At 42.4% G+C, this 19134-nt stretch overlaps 1 protein-coding gene and 1 long non-coding RNA gene across 6 annotated transcripts in view; one reads left to right on the top strand and one right to left on the bottom strand.

The window, feature by feature from the left end:
• LOC143983727 (uncharacterized) overlaps positions 1-9111 on the top strand; it is a 62808-nt gene extending 53697 nt beyond the window's left edge. Inside the window, exons 2-3 of the long non-coding RNA XR_013274635.1 lie at positions 314-467; positions 8998-9111. This is a non-coding gene — a long non-coding RNA (uncharacterized LOC143983727). The remainder of the gene's footprint in view (positions 1-313; positions 468-8997) is intronic.
• The window catches only part of HDAC7 (histone deacetylase 7), a 462267-nt gene that overhangs the window by 216645 nt on the left and 226488 nt on the right, over positions 1-19134 (bottom strand). The window lies entirely within an intron of this gene.

Below are 19134 nucleotides of genomic sequence, written 5' to 3'. Positions count from 1 at the left end.
AGGTTAATACACATTAAAGAGAATCTGTTACTTAGACCATTTAGGACTCCTACTTGCCCACCACTGATCCACTTATACTCACCTTCCTTGCTTTCCTGCTGCTTCCAGGAATGGATGGAGCATCTGACCTCCTTCCATGAAACAGTGCTCAGTCCTAGAGAGATGAGATTATCGGACCAATCATCATCCTTCTTTTTTTTTTTTGCATGCTAGTCTACATATCGAAAATTAAAGTTTGAAAATTCTCATACGACAGAATAAAAATTTGAAAATGATGTAATGTGATGTAATTGTTTTTGTATTGTATTTTCAGATGAAAACTGTACTGCTTAAGTGAAAGTCGAACCATCTGGTATCATACGTATTTGACCCTTTGGATCATTTTGGACGAAAGCTGTGTACTAACGATCAGATTATCGCACAATCGATTCGAAAGCAGTATTTTTTGTACGATTTTTGAATCAAGTGTAAGTGTGGACACTATCTGACATAAAGCTTACACATGGTTTAGCTCCTGGAGCAATGGAAAACCAAGAGGGTATGGGGACAGGCAGTATAAGATGGGGGCTTGTAAAAGACTTTGTCACTTTACCGGTTTAGTCCTAAAAGCGTATTAAAAAGTGAAAAGAGTCATTTCACACCAATCACAATTCACACTTCAGTCATTTGACTTAAAGGCTAAGTTTACCTTTGTTCACCTTTTTTTTTTTCTTCTAAATTCCAGCTCCCCTATGCACCAATATAGCATTAACTACTTCAGCCCCGGAAGATTTGGCTGCTCCAGGCCATTTTTTGCAATACGGCATTGTGTCGCTTTACCTGGCAATTGTGCGGTCATGCGATGCTGTACCCAAACAAAATTGATGTCCTTTTTTTCCCACAAATAGAGCTTTCTTTTAGTGGTATTTGATCACCTCTGTGGTTTTTATTTTTTGCGCTATAAACAAAAGAACGTGTAAATCTTGAAAAAAAAAAACAATATTTTTTTACTTTTTGCTATAATAAATATCCCCATTTTTAAATTTTTTTTTAAAAAAGCTAATTTTTTCCTCAGTTTAGGCTGATATGTATTTTTGGTAAAAAAAATAAAAATCGCAATAATCGTATATTGATTAATTTGTGCAAAAGTTATAGCGTCTTCCACATAGGGGATAGATTTATGGCACTTTTATTAATTTTTTTTTCACTAGTAATGGCGGTAATCTGCAATTTTTATTGGGACTGCGATATTGCGGTGGACAAATTGGACACTTTTGACACATTTTTGAGACCACTGAAAATTATACAGCAACCAGTGCTATATAAATGCACTGATTACTGTATAAATGTCACTGGCAGGGATGGGGTTAACACTAGCGGGCAATCAAGGGGTTAACTGTGCTCCCTAGATGTGTTCTAACTGTAGGGGGGGGTGGGACTGACATGGGGAGGAAGAGATATTGGTGTTCATACTTAGTAAGAACACATGATCTGTCTCCTCTCCCCTGAGAGAACCGGGATTTGTGTGTTTACACATACAGATCCCGGTTTCCTGCTCTGTCACAAGCGATTTCCGGTGCCTGGCGGTCATTGTGCCCGCCAGGTACTCGCATCGGCTCTGGGCACGTGCTGCAGGCACGCGCGTGCCTCCTACAGTGTCTCAAAAGGCTGACGTAGAGTTACGGCGGTTTTCCCAGGGGAGCCAACCTGTCGCAGTACAACTGTGGCGGCTGGTCCAGAAAGTGGTTGAGGTACTTATTTTGCAAAAATAAAACAGCTTTCTATTAATTCTATACCTGCTTACCTGACTCTCTTCAAAGCTGTTTAAATACACTGCTTGATTACTTATGCCTTTTTTTCCTGGTCAGACTTTAGGTCATGACACAGGAAGGAATTAACCAGCTGATCTAATTCGCACACACCCTGCATCCTCTACTCTCAGCTGGTCAACTCCTTCCTGTGTCATGACCTAAAGTCTGACCAGGAAGTAAGGCAGAACTAACCAAGCAGTATATAAAATCAGAGTATCCCCGCGCTATCATATAAAACCTACATGAATACTAGGGGTGGGTTGCAGCAGAACACCGACAGAGGTATAGACCCTATCACTGAAAGACGTGTATCAAAATCAAATAGGTGGTGCTGCGCTACCTTAAAATTAATAAATTAATAGATTAATCTAAAGTGCCTAGTGCTTTCTATTAATTACACACCAAATTGCATATAACTAAACAATAGTGTAAACCAACTATCGTGACCATAAATAAAATAATAAGTGAGTAAAGCAACTATCGTGACCATAAATACTCACTTATTATTTTATTTATGGTCACGATAGTTGGTTTACACTATTGTTTAGTTATATGCAATTTGGTATGTAATTAATAGAAAGCACTAGGCACTTTAGATTAATCTATTAATTTATTAATTTTAAGGTAGCGCAGCACCACTTATTTGATTTTGATAATCAAGCAGTATGTTTAAATTGTTATGAAGAGAGTTATGTAAGCATGTGTAGAATTAATGGGAAGCTGTCTTCTTTTTGCAAATTAAGTATATTAATGCTATATCGGTACATAGGAAAGTTGGAATTTAGAAAAAAAAAGAAAGGTGAGCAAAGGTGAACTTAGTCTTTAAGCCTGGTGCACACTAATATTTTTTTCCTTCAACCTGAAAAAAAAACTGACATCTCCGGTCTTAGCCACTGTACTAATGATCCAATGTTAGTACAGAGATCTCCCCCACTGAGTTGTTGTATTCTGACAGGGGGAAGGCTCCCTGCCAGAAAACTCTGGTCGATGCTCTCAGCCTTTGGCTAAGAGTGCTGATGGGGAGCCGGTTGGCTGTTGGTTTTCCAGCATGCTCACATACACACGGGCCGAATATCGGCCGTTTTTTATTGAACCGGAAGATGTCTCACAACATTTGGCCCCTGTGTGTGGGGCTTTAAAGTGCACCTGTGTCCAGACTATGGATCTTAAAGCTTTTACATATTTTTTTACAAGCAGTGAAAGCTTTAAAACAAGTTGTCACTGACCTCTGTAGCCACATGTAGTGTAAAGTCATTCATTTTCAGAGAGCCTCAAAGATCATAAAGACATGAAAGTCAGGTTTAAGTCAGTCTCTAAGGGCCTATTCACTATGGCATTACGTGCCCTGGTGCGATGTGGTGCCATTCATTCTAATAAATGACAATGCAGCAGAAGGCAGGGCCCTAACACATACTGTGGAGTGGTGCTCTGCCAAAAATGGTGCATGGACAAATTCTGTCAGAAAACAACAATGCATGTTAGTGTGTTGTGTTGTGCTGCAATGTATGTTCATTGGCAGGGCATATTGCGGGGCCATCTAGACTGAATGAAATTGCATTGCGCCAAACCAAGTAATATGTGTTGCCACATGTTGCGATAAAACACGGGTTGCATTCGGAATGCATGTGAATAGGAAGTGAGTTACCTTAGCACGTTTAGGTCAAAATGAATGGCATTGCACTGTGCTAATACATGTAAAGTGTATTAATGCATATATTATTGTAACAAATCAAAACTGAGAATTATACATGGACTGTGATTCTTTAAGTTTAATTCTTTAAGACAGTGCGGTTGACTTACTAAAACTGGAGAGTGCAAAATCTGGTGGAGCTGTTCATGGTAGCCAGTCAGCTTATAACTTCAACTTGTTCAATTAGGCTTTGACAAAAAAAAAAAAATGGAAGCTGATTTGGTTTCTATGCAGAGCTGCACCAGATTTTGCACTCTCCGGTTTTAGTAAATCAACCCCTGAAAGTCTTTCCTCAATTAAACCTTGTTAGTTGTTACATATTACCCTGCCAAGAACAATCAAATCACATCCTAATTAAGAAATTTGTATTACAAATTATTAGGTCATCTTTCTCTCTTTGAACCTTAAGACCTTTTGAAGATGCATGCAAACATAACCCCATGGTCAAAGGCCTTATTACATTAATTTATGCATCCATCTTGGAAGGGCAAGCCCTAGTACACAGTCATATAGGACAAAAGGGGAAAGTGACTTACAAGAAACCTTGGATAAAAAAAGACTGGTTTCAGATATGGCGTACTACAGCACACTGCTCCATTAATGCAATCTTATTATAAACTATTACTCCACAACGCATGACTAGAATTCACCCTTCAACATCAAATAAATGTTTAGAGACTGCCTAACCACTGGTAGCTTCTTACGCATCTGGTGGGACTGCCCCAAAATTAAACAGTTTTGGGTTGAAATTTACCAAATGATTCCTACCGTATTAGGCAAAAGAGTACCAAAAAAACTCGAAAGAAGCATTATTAAATTCAAAACTGCCAAATTGTACTAAAAAACAATTCCGACTTTTAACATTTCTATTAACCACTTGCCGCCCGCCCTATTGGCAAATGACGGTGGCAAAGTGGTTTCAAAATCCTGACCGGACGTCATAGGACGTCCTCAGGATTTTGAGCCGCTGCGAGCCCCCGGGGGCGCATCGCGGCGATCGTTGTTGCAGAGTGTCAGTCTGACACCCCGCAACTACGATCTCATTAAAGAGTCTCCGACGGAGATTCTTTACCACGGGATCAGCCGTGTCCAATCACGGCTGATCACAGTGTAAATAGGAAGAGCCGTTGATCGGCTTTTCCTCACTCGCGTCTGTCAGATGCGAGTAGAGGAGAGCCGATCGGCTGCTCCTCTGACAGGGGGGTCTGTGCTGATCGATTATCAGCACAGCCCCCCCGAGGATGCCCATACCAGACCACTAGGGATGCCCAGCACCAGGTATGCCACCCTAGACCACCAGGGATGCCAGTCAGTGCCCACAATGGATGCCAATCAGTGCCCACAATGGACATCACAGATTGGCATGCATTATTGTTTGCCACTGATTGGCATCCATCAGTACAAAACAATACAATACAATGTCACCTATCAGTGCCCATCCGTGTCGCCTATCAGTGCCCATCTGTACCACCTATCAGTGCCCATCCATGCCAACTATCAGTGCCCATCCATGCCCATCTGTGCCGCCTATCCATGCCCACCTGTGCCCCCTATCCAGGTCCATTTATGCCGCCTATCCATGCCCATTCATGCCTGCTATCAGTGCCAATTTGTGCCACCTATCAGTGTCCATCCGTGTCTCCCATCAGTGCCACCTATCTGTGCCCATCCGTGCCGCTCATCAGTGTCACCTATCTGTGCCCATCAGTGCCCATCAATGCCACCTCATCAGTGCCACTTCATTGTGCCACCTCATCAGTGCCCATCAGTGCTGCCTTATCAGTGCCGGTTAGTGCAGCCCCATCAGTGCCCATCAGTGAAGGAGAAAACTTACTTATTTGCAACGTTTTGAAACTGAAATTTTTTTTTTTTCAAAATTTTCGGTCTTTTTTTATTTGTTTAGCAAAAAATAAAAACTGTAGAGGTGATCAAATACCACCAAAATAAAGCTCTATTTGTGGGAAAAAAATGATAAAAATTTCATTTGGGTACAGTGTAGCATGACCGCGCAATTGTCATTCAAAGTGCGACAGCACTGAAAGCTCAAAATTGGTCTCGGCACAAAGGTGTTTAAGTGCTTGGTATTGAGGTGGTTAACTGCAGCCAAATAGACTCTGGTAAAGGCTTGGTGGTCCTCCATACTCAGGTGAAAAATAGGATGATGTGGTATATGACTAATGAAAATGATCAGCAACCCTCCATGAAAAGGACTCTGATTTATGAGAAAAATTGGTCTCCTTGGATTGATTCATTTCTCTCTATAATTTGATAAATCCTTTTTTACGTTTATAAACCCAAATATTGTTAACGCTACTTTCCATATCTGGTCCACACAGCAATTCTACTCTCTGACCCCGCTCTTTATTCCTTTTTCCCCCTTTGCTACACAAAAAACCTACCTATATATCTACAAAGACTCAATGATACTTTAAATCACATATATAAGACAACTATTTTTATATTGTTTTATATCATATTGTGTTTATAATGAATATTATATTGTATTATTTATAATGTCCTTATGATATTACACAAATGTATGCTTTGTAAAGTTTTCAATTTTTTATGATACTCAACTACTTCTTTTTATCTACATGCATATATATAAAAAGATGTTTTGTCTTTCCCTATAATGTTAAAATGTGATAAAATATTATTGCAAAAAAAAAAAAAGAAAAAAGTACTGTAAGTAAAAAATATGGGAAAAACAGGTTCTCACTCAGGGCCTACTGTTTATAGATACTTAAGTAACCTTTCTCCTATATGTAATATATACAGCGCTATCATCTGCATAGTTTTGAAAAGAAGGAATTTTTTGGTGTTACCTTTTACCCACACACAAGAAATGACTCAGCATTATCCTGTGATTCTAATTTGGGAAGAAGATCTGAAATTCTGCTTGTTGTGATTTAAGTTTTTCTTCCTTTTTGCTCTGTGTAGCTATTGTCTTCGTGCAAAGACCAAGCCACACAAACCACTAATGCATTAGACTCTGGCATAGACAGCCACGCTACAGGACTTCGTATTCAGTCTGCACTATGCACAAGCTGTGAACACAAAGATACATTATGTAAACCACAGGAAGGAAGACACTACCAGACATAAACATACACACTAGTTCAGGCCTGAAATCCATACATTAAATAACCTGTGTAAGTTTTGTGGCATTGTTAAATAATTTTAAGTGATCACATGATCATAGGATGGAAATGCAACATGAGCCAAAGAGATTACATTTTAACAGGACAGAGTGTTTGCTGCATCATTATCTTGTTAAACATTTATATCTCATATGGCCTCTGACAGTACGACTTAAAATAGTTGTAAAAAAAAAAAAAGTGGTTGTAAACCCTCTTTTTTTTATTTATCAAAATAACAAATATGTTATACTTACCTACTCTGTGCAATAGTTTTGCACAGAGCAGCCTTGATTCTCCTCTTCTGGGGTCCCCACTGGCGCTGCTGGCTTTTCCTCTTCATTGGGTGCCCCCACGGAAAGCCGCTTTCAAGGGGGGCACCTGTGCAGGCTTGCTCCTGAGTCCTGCTGCTGCGTCCATTGACACAGACTTGCCCCCCCCCCCTGGCTTCCGTTGCACTGGATTTGATTTACAGCAGTGGGAGCCAATGGCTCCTGCTTCTATCAATCTGTCCAATGAGGAGAGAGACAGTGGCTGGAGCTGCTGCGCTTATGCACATTGCTGGATCAGATTGGCCTCAGGCAAAAAAAGGGGAGGTCTGGGGGGGGGGGGGGGGTGCTGCAGCACAGAAAGTTTTTGCATTCTATGCATTAAGGTGAAAAACCTTAAGGCTTTACAACTACTTTAAAGTAATTGTAATACCTTACAAATACCCAGTAAAGTGACTGTCCACAGGTGATTCAAAAAGATTAAACAAATCCTTCTACTTAAGTTGTACCTGTTTATCTAAAGCTGTCTTCCCCTACATCCATTCAAAGTGCAGAATTTACACGAGATCTCTTACGTCCGAAAAGCAGGAGGTGGAGAGCTGATGTTACATTAAATGGATTTGGACTTTATTTAGCATTACTTATTATGATAAATTGATTAGTAAATCCTGATCAGAAATACCAGAGCACTTTTGCACTTGTAACTCAGTTCTTTTAGCTGTAAAGGCGACAATCATCAGTTTGCCATATCATGAAAGGCATGTCAGACCGACTCCTGTCATCAAGGTACCGGGTTTAGGACCAGGAAGAGCTGCTTGGTAATAAGCTGAGCCTCCAGTGCTTTGGCAGCTGTGGAATGCCTACTATGTTATAAGCATCACAGCTGATTTGACTTATCTTCTGCTAATATGATCAGTAGATCCAGAGATATAGGCAGATTTTTTTTTTTTTTTTTTTACAGAGATGGCAAAATTTTGCTTGGGTCTGGTGGCAACAAGAGCCATTCGGAACAAATAAAATATGTTAGGAGGATAAACCAGATCCAGATCAGTGTATTTCTGAGGCCAGGTGTTGGCAATCAGCTGTGGCTCCTCGGCCTGTACAAATCAATGGTCAACATACAGTGACTACGATCTTTCTGAGTCATAGCACAAGCTTGAGATTCGGACCTCTGCTGAAAGAAAATGTTGGTGATTGTACCTCCATGAATTTCTATTCAATACTCTGGACCTATAGCAAAGGCATTATTCAACTTTCGTCAAAGTTGCACTGTACATTTTTATCTACATGCATCCTTTACCTGCATAGGCAGTTGTTTTGGTAAAGGTCAACTTGAACTAAACCTTTAAAGCGGAGTTCCCGCCGAAATATGACTTTTAAGATAAAAATGCCCCTAGAATATTCATGCCTCGTGCAATGTAACAAAGGTATGCTGTAAACCATGCCCAGTTTTCTATCTGTGCAGCATTGGTTTCTTACTTTGTGAAGTTTCTGCACAGCGTGGCCATCTCCAGTGTGGGCATCTGAAGCCACAGTGTCCTTCTTCCTGGATTTCGTGCATGTTGGCTACCCAGCATGTACCTGCCAATCTTGCGCATGTGCAGTACGGTGCAATTTTGACCAGTTGGCCAAGCTGTCCAAGGTTTTCCATAGATGCCAATGTTAAATGTTACAGGAGCTGTGCAATGCCAAGCTGGCCAAGAATTTCCATAGACGCCATGCCAAGCTACCCAAGATCTCACAGGAGCCAATGCAAAACTGGAAATGACACACAGCGCCATGGCCCCCTACAGGAGGAAGTGAAATTAGATGTAGGCATAAATCAGGTAAGTGAACAGAAAAAATAAAAAAAAATTGCCAATTCGTTTTAAGGATGCAAATTAGTGTTGCATGGTGAGGAGTGAAAAATGTAGGTGGAACTCCGCTTTAAAGTTACAAGCAAATTGAAGTGGCACCTAAAGCCAACAGGGAAAACACATAATTTCATCTAACTAAATGGACAAAATCAGTCAGTCAGTCTTATAGCAGTTGGCAAATTTACAGACACCAAGGACAGAATGGGGTATTTGATCTCTCTTTTATCAACTGTCACTTTTTGTGCTTCATTACAGGCAGAAGTAGGTAGATGATATGAAAAAGTTCAAGACAAAGTGAAAGGATTTAGTGATGTTGAAGATTGAAAGAAAAAGTGAAAGATACTGTACATCTAAATAAAACATGTTCACTCATTCATCTTTCTTTAGTTTGGATCTTTGCTGGTATTTTGAGCTTTCAACACCAACATTTTAGAGGGCAATATATCCTGATTTCTGCCTTCTTCTATAACACTTTTGAGTACACTGAACGTTTGAGCGGTTCCTGGCTATTGTCTAAAAATATAAGATATAAGAACAGGGAGTCACAGTGGTTGAAAAAATAAGGCTAGGATCACACTGCTGTAATCAGATTTTGATCCGTCTTTTAGTGATGTGGTTTGCATATTCTATGGGGTCAAAATCGTACTGGAATTGCACCAAAGTAGTATAGGACCCTTATCCAAAATCGAGCTGCACTGCATTAATATAAACATGCACCATTGAAAACAATGTGAATTCCACTGTCATGCGATTCTGTGTGACTCAAGTCACGTCTGAAATCGCACTAGTGTAAACCAGGCCTAACTGAGTTGAAAGTAAGCACCGTGTCTACCCTAAGAACTCCTGTTCCTACTAGTAATGGCTAATGGTGATGCTTGCTGACCTCCACCATGTTCCCTGGAAATATACTGACCTACATTTAGTTATTTATTATAGGTATTTACGTGGCGCTTTACATATATTGTATGTTCACTTCAGTCCCTGCCCTCAAGGAGCTTATACACATCCCAGGGTTCATTTAAACAGGAGCCAATTAACCTACCAGCATGTTTTTAGAGTATGGGAGGAAACCGGAGTACCTGGCTACTCCTACTTAACCACTTCCTGCCTGGCTTATAGCGACATGACAGCCAGGCGGTGGTTCTGTTATCCTGACTGGATGTCATATGATGTCTTTCAGAATAACAAGCCAGCAAGCACCTGTGGAGGCACTCAGCGTGGCGATCGGTGGTGCGGTGTGTCAGTCTAACAGACCGTAACACGATCTCAGTAAAGAGCCTCTGACGGAGGCTCTTTACCACGTGATCAGCTGTGTCCAATCACATTTGATCACGGTGTAAACAGGAAGAGCTGCGTAGCGGCTTTTCCTCTATCGTGCCTGACAGACAGGACTAGAGAAGATCCGATCGGCTGCTCTCTTGACAGGGGGTTCTGCACTGATTGATTTTCAGCACAGCTCCCTCCAGTATGCCCACATAGGACCATTAGGGATGCCAACAGGACCACCAGGGATGCCCACCACTGATGACCACCAGGTATGCCACCCATGGCCACCAGGGATGCCAATCTGTGCCCACAAATGATGCCAGTCAGTGCCCATCAGTAATACCTGCCAGTGTCTCCTTATCAGTGATTCCCATTAGTGCCATCTATCAGTGTCCATCAGTACCACCTATCAGTGCCCATCTGTGTCCATCAGTACCACCTATTAGTGCCACCCATAATTACACATCAATGCAGCCTTTCAGTGTCACCAATAAGTGTCCATCAGTGCCACCTATCAATGCCCATCAGTGCTGCATATCAGTGCTACATATTAGTGCCCATCATCAGTGCCACCTCATCAGTGCAGCCTTATCAGTGGCCGTCAGTGCAGCCTCATCAATGCCCATCAGTGAAGCAGAAAACGTACTTATTTATAAAATGTTAAAACAGAAACAAAGAAAAACTTTTCTTTTTCAAAAATGTCTGTCTTTTTTTGCTTGGCAAAAAATAAAAACCCCAGAGGTAATCAAATACCACCAAAAGAAAGCTCTATTTGTGGGAACAAAATTATAAAAATGTTGTTTGGATACAGTGTAGCATGACTGCGCAATTGTCATTTAAAAAGCGACAGCGCTGAAAATTGGCTTGGGCTGGAAGGGGGGAAGGTCCCCGGTATTGAAGTGGTTAAAGAAGAACTCCAGGAGTTAAGTCACAATCTTAAAAATGCTGGCTTGCAATTGGTTAGGTCCAAGGAGTTTTTTTGCCTACTCATGGATTTATCTTTTATTTACAATGTACATTTTTACTGTGCATCAGGAGTACAGCTATTGCTATACTCTCGATGCTCCAGCACTGGACTTTCGGATCTCAGATCCTGTAGCTGCAGAGTTGACTGCAGCCACGTAGCCTATCCCTTCTTTCTTCTTGTCCAATCATGTGAACCCCTTCACAAAATACAAAGCCTTCTGTGAAAGGACAGTGGAGAGGAGGTCAGTCACACAGCAGTCGTATCTCTCCTGTCAAAGTGCTGGGAGTACAGCAATAGCTGTACTCCAGGCCCTCAGTAAAACTGTAAATCTTAAATAAAAGAGGTTAGTTCACAAGGTAGATAAGGGAAGAACATTTTTTATTTATTTTTTGCCTTTGCCTTTTGCCTTTTTTTTGCCGTTTGGGAGATTACTGTTCAAACGGAAGAAAAACAGAAAATCTCTACAGTGAGATAAATTTGTTCTTAACCACTTGCCGACCGCCTCACGCTGATGTACGTCATCAGAATGGCACGGGCAGGCATAAGCACATATATGTACGTCCTTTGCCTCCCGCGGGTCGGGGGCCCGATCGGGCCCCCGCCCGGTGCCTGCGGCGGTCGGTTTTCGTTCGGGAGCGATCCCGGACGAGGGGACGGCCATTCATTCATGGCCACCCCCTCGCGATCGCTCCCGACGAATGGAAATCCCCGGTGACATCACTTCCTCTCCTGTAATGTAAACACAGGAGAGGAAGTGATGTATTCTCTCCTCCGTGTCGGTATTTTTCGTTCCGACACGGAGGAGAGCGGATCAGTGAGTTGCACCAACACATCCCACACACAGTAGAACATGCCAGGCACACTCACACCCCCCCTTTACCCCCCGATCACCCCCCCAATTACCCCTGCCCCCCAGTCACAGTGACACCAATGTCATTTTTTTTTTTTTTTTTTTTTTTTTTGCATTGGTGTCATTTGTGACTGTAATAACTGTTAGGGCAGTTAGGGTTAGCCCCCTTTAGTTCTAATGTACCCCCCTAACCCCCCCAATAAAGGTTTAACCCCGTGATCACCCCCCGTCGCCAGTGTCACTAAGGCTGGGTTCACATTGCAGCGGTTTATGAGAACGAATGTGATTCGCACCGCACTGCAGTGCAAATCACATCCGATCTCTGTGCGATTCGAGTTCAGCCATTCGCCGCACCCGCCGCACCCGCCACACCCGCCGCACCCGCCGCAAATTCGCACGGGACCCTTTTTTTGGCCCGCAGCAGAATCGGATCGCATGGGTGTTCACACCATGCGATCCGAGTTTGCAGATCGCACTGCGATATGCGAACTGATCTGGGGGTGTCAGTAACATTTCACTGACACTCCCAGCAGTTCGCATAGGGCAGTGTGAACTGCCGCCGGGAGGCATGCGATGCGGGAACCCGCCGCGGATTCGCGGCGTTTCCGCATCGCTCCAGTGTGAACCCAGCCTAATAAGCGATCATTTTTCTGATCGCCGTATTAGTGTCACAGGTGACGCTAGTTAGGCAGGTAGGTATTTAGGTTCGCCGCAGCTTTTTATAGCGCTAGGGACCCCCATATACTACCGCATAAAGCCCCCTGATTGCCCCCTAGTTAACCCTTTCACCAGTGATCACCATATAACTGTTACAGGTGACGCTGGTTGGTTAGTTATTTTTTTATAGTTTCAGGGCACCCGCCATTTATTACCTAATAAAGGTTTAACCCCCTGATCACCCGGCAGGTGTCATTTGTGACTAATAACTGTTAGGGCAGTTAGGGTTAGCCCCCTTTAGTTCTAAGGTACCCCCCTAACCCCCCCAATAAAGGTTTAACCCCGTGATCACCCCCCGTCGCCAGTGTCACTAAGGCTGGGTTCACATTGCAGCGGTTTATGAGAACGGATGTGATTCGCACCGCACTGCAGTGCAAATCACATCCGATCTCTGTGCGATTCGAGTTCAGCTATACAGATAGTATGGCTGAATTCGTGTCGCACCCGCCGCAAACTCGCACGGGACCCTTTTTTTGGTCCGCAGCAGAATCGGATCGCATGGGTGTTCACACCATGCGATCCAAGTTTGCAGATCGCACTGCGATATGCGAACTGATCTGGGGGTGTCATTAACATTTCACTGACACTCCCAGCAGTTCGCATAGGGCAGTGTGAACTGCCGCCGGGAGGCATGCGATGCGGGAACCCGCCGCGCATTCGTGGCGTTCCCGCATCGCTCCAGTGTGAACCCAGCCTAATAAGCGATCGTTTTTCTGATCGCTGTATTAGTGTCACAGGTGACGCTAGTTAGGCAGGTAGGTATTTAGGTTCGCCGCAGCTTTTTATAGCGCCAGGGACCCCCATATACTACCGCATAAAGCCCCCTGATTGCCCCCTAGTTAACCCTTTCACCAGTGATCACCATATAACTGTTACAGGTGACGCTGGTTGGTTAGTTATTTTTTTATAGTTTCAGGGCACCCGCCATTTATTACCTAGTCTCACTAGTGTACCCCTAAATTTAGGGGTGTCTACTTTCTAAAATGGGGTCATTTGGGGGGGGGGGGTTTGTGCCATCTTGGCATTTTATGGCCTTCAAAACTGTAACGCCCTTAGAAAGCCTGAAGGCGGTGCTTGGTTTTTGGGGCCCCGTACGCGGCTAGGCTCCCAAAAAGTCCCACATATGTGGTATCCCCGTACTCAGGAGAAGCAGCAGAATTTATTTTGGGGTGTCATTTCACATATGCCCATGGCATGCGTGAGCAATATATCATTTAGTGACAACTTTGTGAAAAAAAAAAAAAGTTTGTAATTTTCCCGCAACTTGTGGCAAAATATAAAATATTCCATGGACTCAACATGCCTCTCAGCAAATAGCTTGGGGTGTCTACTTTCTAAAATGGGGTCATTTGTGGGGGTTTTGTGCCATCTTGGCATTTTATGGCCTTCAAAACTGTAATAGGTAGTGAGAAGTGAACTCAAAAAATTACGCCCTTAGAAAGCCTGAAGGCGGTGCTTGGTTTTCGGGGCCCCGTACGCGGCTAGGCTCCCAAAAAGTCCCACATATGTGGTATCCCCGTACTCAGGAGAAGCAGCAGAATTTATTTTGGGGTGTCATTTCACATATGCCCATGGCATGCATGAGCAATATATCATTTAGTGACAACTTTGTGAAAAAAAAAAAAAAAAAAAAAAAGTTTGTAATTTTCCCGCAACTTGTGGCAAAATATAAAATATTCCATGGACTCAACATGCCTCTCAGCAAATAGCTTGGGGTGTCTACTTTCTAAAATGGGGTCATTTGTGGGGGTTTTGTGCCATCTTGGCATTTTATGGCCTTCAAAACTGTAATAGGTAGTGAGGCGTGAAATCAAAAATTGACGCCCTTAGAAAGCCTGAAGGCGGTGCTTGGTTTTCGGGGCCCTGTACGCGGCTAGGCTCCCAAAAAGTCCCACATATGTGGTATCCCCGTACTCAGGAGAAGCAGCAGAATTTATTTTGGGGTGTCATTTCACATACGCCCATAGCATGTGTGAGCAATATATCATTTAGTGACAACTTTGTGTAAAAAAAAAAAAAAAATTTTTTTTTTGTCATTATTCAATCGCTTGAGGCAAAAAAATAAAATATTCAATGGGCTCAACATGCCTCTTATCAATTTCCTTAGGGGGTCTACTTTCCAAAATGGGGTCATTTGGGGGGGTTTTGTACTGCCCTGTCATTTTAGCACCTCAAGAAATGAGATAGGCAGTCGTAAACTAAAAGCTGCGTAAATTCCAGAAAACGTACCTTAGTTTGTAGATGTGACAACTTTTGCGCAAACCAATAAATATACAATTATTGACTTTTTTTTTACCAAAGACATGTGGCTGAATACATTTTGTCCTAAATGTATGACTAAAATTGAGTTTATTGGATTTTTCTAATAACAAAAAGTAGAAAATATCATTTTTTTTCAAAATTTGCGGTCTTTTTACGTTTATATCGCAAAAAATAAAAATCGCAGAGGCAATCAAATACCATCAAAAGAAAGCTCTATTTGTGGGAAGAAAAGGACGCAAATTTTGTTTGGGTACAACATTGCATGACCGCGCAATTACCAGTTAAAGCAGCGCAGTGCCAAAGTGTAAAAAGACCTCTGGTCATTTACCAGCAAAATGGTCCGGTCTGAAAGTGGTTAAACATCCATCACCAGAACAAATGTTCCCATTCGAGTTAAGTATGGAGTTGCTTTGATGAAGAATACTAGAATAAATGTGATTTTAATCGGATGTACAGCCAACCAGAATTTTTCTTATACTATGAAGACTATGATGGACAGGGCCAGCACCTGTTAGTGTGATAGCAGAGGTGGGACAGGAGACAAACCTGGACTGGTGTCTGCTTTTCTTCCTCATTGGAATATTTCCCCTTTACGATGACTGGTGGTCACAGGATAAATATAGGAGGATGAAGCACTCTAGCAGTGACTCAGGCAGAAAAAAAAAATCACCATCATTCAAATTTTCCCTATTTTATTCATAACTAAAAAAGGAAAATTTGGCTTTAATTTTACTTTAATGACCACTTTCCTTCCAGCTGTTGCCCCTCATTAACTCCACAATCTGAGCATGCAGCTCGACAGGTCAGGAAAGTGGGGGGGGGGTGAGCACCCCCCTAGACCATGCCAGGCCACATGCCCTAAACATGAGGGGGTGGGTGTTTTGTGGCAGGGGGGGCTTTGCGCCCCCCACCCCAAAGCACCTTCTCCCTAAGTCAATGGGGACAAGGTCCTCTTCCTGACAACCATGGCCAGTGTTTGTGGGGGTCTGCAGGCAGGGGGCTTATTAGAATCTGGAAGCCCCTTTTAACAATCTGGAAGCCATCTGATCCTGCCCCCCCATTTAAATTAAGTATTTGGTACATTGTACCCCTACCCATTCAATCAAAAAAAGTGTTGTATTACAAAAAAACAAGAGATGGTTTTGGAAATGTCCTTAATTAAAAATTAAGACTGTCCCCTATCGTAGCTCCGTGTCTTCTTCCTCCAGGTCTTCTCCCTCAACTTCTTCTCCCAGTTCTTCTCCCTTCTCTTCCCCTCCCTGTTTTTCTCCCTCCGCTTCTTATCCCAGTTCTTCTCCTTCCATCGATGACTTCTTCCTTTGCAGGCTTGGTCGTCCTCCGAAGCTGCCTTGCTCTGTTATGTTAGGTCCGGTGTCTGGCAATTCCTATATAGCCATGGGGCATGGCCATCCGGGGGACATCACATGGAGGCACTGCCCCCTTGTGTCATGGGAGAAGAAACAGGGAGAGAAGAACCAGGAGAAGAAGTGGAGGGAGAAGACCAGAGGAAGAAGATACAGAGCTATGACGAGGAACATTCTTCCTTTTTTAACAAAGGACTTTTCCAAAACTGTATCTTTTTTTTTTTTATAATACTACACTTTTTTTGGGTGAATGGGTATGGGTACAATGTACCCCATGCTTATTCACATGGGGGCGGGATCTGGGGTCCCCCTTGTTAAAGGGGGCTTTCAGATTCTCATAAGTCCCTTGCCTGCAAACCCCCACAACCACCAGCCAGGGTTGTTAGGAAGAGGCCCTTGTTCAAAAGTACCCATCCCACCAGGATGAGGGGATGTGGCCTGGCATGGTGAGAAGGTATGAACATAACCTAATTGTGGCCTGGTAAGATGAGAAGGTGTGAACATAACCTAATTGCCAAAGCCTAATTGAACACGATAAAAGCTGATTGTTTACTATGCACAGCTGCACCAGATTCTGTGTGCACCAGTTTTATATCTCCCCCATAGGATTACCTGTATGGAAGGTATGTTTTGGTGGTGCTACTGGTGGGGACTGCAAGCAATGCTACTACTAAAACATATAGATCAATTCATTACGCCCCACAATTGTTATTTTCAATAACTAATTTCAGCAATAAAAGCCAATGAGAGCAGAAAATAGCAATCACATGGCAAAAAAAAAAGTCATAGCTCATAGTCATAGTGTATTGAGTCTCTTTCTCTGTTTTGCTCTAAGTGTTCTGGTTGTTGGGCCAAAGCCAAGAGCACTGAAACCTTCAGGGTGTGATTGTGTAATGTAACATGAAAAGCATTTTCCTCATTTCCTGTTCTAACTGTCTGATTCATTAGTGCTTGAGTATTTTAGAACAAATTATTTAGATAGGTGAGAAATGACATACCAGTTTTCCAGCAGAACATTTTTCAAGTGGCATAGTACATGAAGTGAATTAACAGAGTTAGTAAAACGAGTTGGCATGCAGTCAGCCCCCCCCCCCCCCCCCTTCCACATGCAAGTTTTTCTCATTTTATAGTATGCTGCATTGTCTGATATATGAAGGATATATCATACTCTTTTGGCTAAGCTGCATGCTAAGCCTAGTGGCAAGCAGTTTTGATTTCCACTTATTTTTTAGGGATTTCTATGTTCTTTGAACGGGTAGGCTAATAGGTATCTGACTGGATGGTCTAAGTCAGATAGAGAAAAGAGGAGAACTGGATACAAAGATACTACTTGTCCATACAAAAATAATTTTTTTTTAAGGTAGGTCTTACCCCAATATAATCTTATATATACGTTAACATGTTAATGTAATTTCAAAGGCTGTTTTCAATCCTTTAAAATCTAAAGCTTTTATTAAAAACAATCTGGTGATCCGGCCATGAACACACGCATATCCAAGTTATCATTTGAATAGGGTTTTACATCTGCTTTAATCCCCTACCCCACATTTCCCCTACCCCACTTTTCCATCTACTATTCTGCTTTTTCCACCCATTGGGCAGCTACTGATGTTGTAATTCCTCCACATGCACACTGGAGCTACGTTGTCCTTAGCATTCAGGCCTGTTTTCTGCATCATTTCAAAAGACTGTTTTATTTCAAATCTGCAGCTTTCATTACAATAATACCAGGGCCATCTTTAATATTGACTGGACCCTAGGCAAACATTTTCTTGTGTCCCTTCTTCCATGCAATTTTGCTCTCCTCCTGCTTTGAGACAAACAATAAATATCAGCCAGACTCAAAATCGGTTTATTTAATCAGATCAGGCAGCGATTGCAGTTGGTTGCCAGAGGTTACAGTGTATCATTACCTCTCACTGACTGGCTGCTAGAGGTCAAAGCACACTGTTTATTTTCTAGAGGTTACAGCACATGCCTTCTGCTTGTTGATTGGTTGCTAGAGATTACTGTACATCAATACTGCTCACTGATTGATTGCTAGAGGTTCCTGGACATCTATACCACTCACTAATTGGTTGCTAGAGGTTACTAAACATTATTACTGCTCACTGGTTGGTTCCTAGAAGTTACCGCATATCCTTACACATATCCTAGACATTTCTACACTGACACTAAAGTAATAAGAGCATTTACACCAACCACCAGTGTAAGGGGGAATATACAATGACCTCCATGCAAGGGGGAATTTACACTGACAACTATTGTCAAGGAGATTTGTACTGACCACCAATGTAAGGTGATACTTCTACACTGACCACCGATGTTAGGAGGGATTTACATTGACCACCAGTGTAAGGGCAATTCTGCACTTACCACCAATGTAAAGGGAAATGTACACTGATCACCAATGTTATGAAGAATTTACACTGACAACCAATGTAATGGGGTATTTTACATCAACAGCCAATAAAGGGGGATTTCTACACTGGCCACCAATGTAAGGGGGATTTACACTCACCAACAATTTAAAGGGGGATTCTACATGGACCACCAATGTAAGGGAGGATTCAAAACTGACCACAAAAGTTTGGATTTTTTTAACGATTACCAATATAAAGAAGAGTTTCTACACTGGCCACCAACATAATGGGGATTTACACTGACCACTAATGTAATGGGAGCATTCACAGTAACTGCCAATGTAAAGAGGGATTTACACTGACACACAATTTGGGCCCCACAACAATGATGGGGCCCAGGGCAGCTGCCCCTTTTGCCCTGCCCTAAAAATGGTCCTGAATAATACTTAATGATCCTGCCATTCTTGTTCAGACACTTCCTGTCTATTGTCTTCTGTTTCTGTGCTGACATTGTCACCCTTTTTTAGATGAGTTTCCAATGAAGACTATGATGGCTGTTTCAACACTCATTACACAAGAATTGTCCTATGCTATCATCATCAT

This window comes from Lithobates pipiens, unplaced genomic scaffold, assembly GCF_037356315.1.
Source record: "Lithobates pipiens isolate NorthernLeopardFrog02 unplaced genomic scaffold, aLitPip1_a1.2 Scaffold_16, whole genome shotgun sequence".
Classification (NCBI taxonomy): domain Eukaryota; kingdom Metazoa; phylum Chordata; class Amphibia; order Anura; family Ranidae; genus Lithobates; species Lithobates pipiens.
Note: the sequence above shows the minus strand (reverse complement) of the source record. Positions and strands in the feature narration are given on the sequence as shown.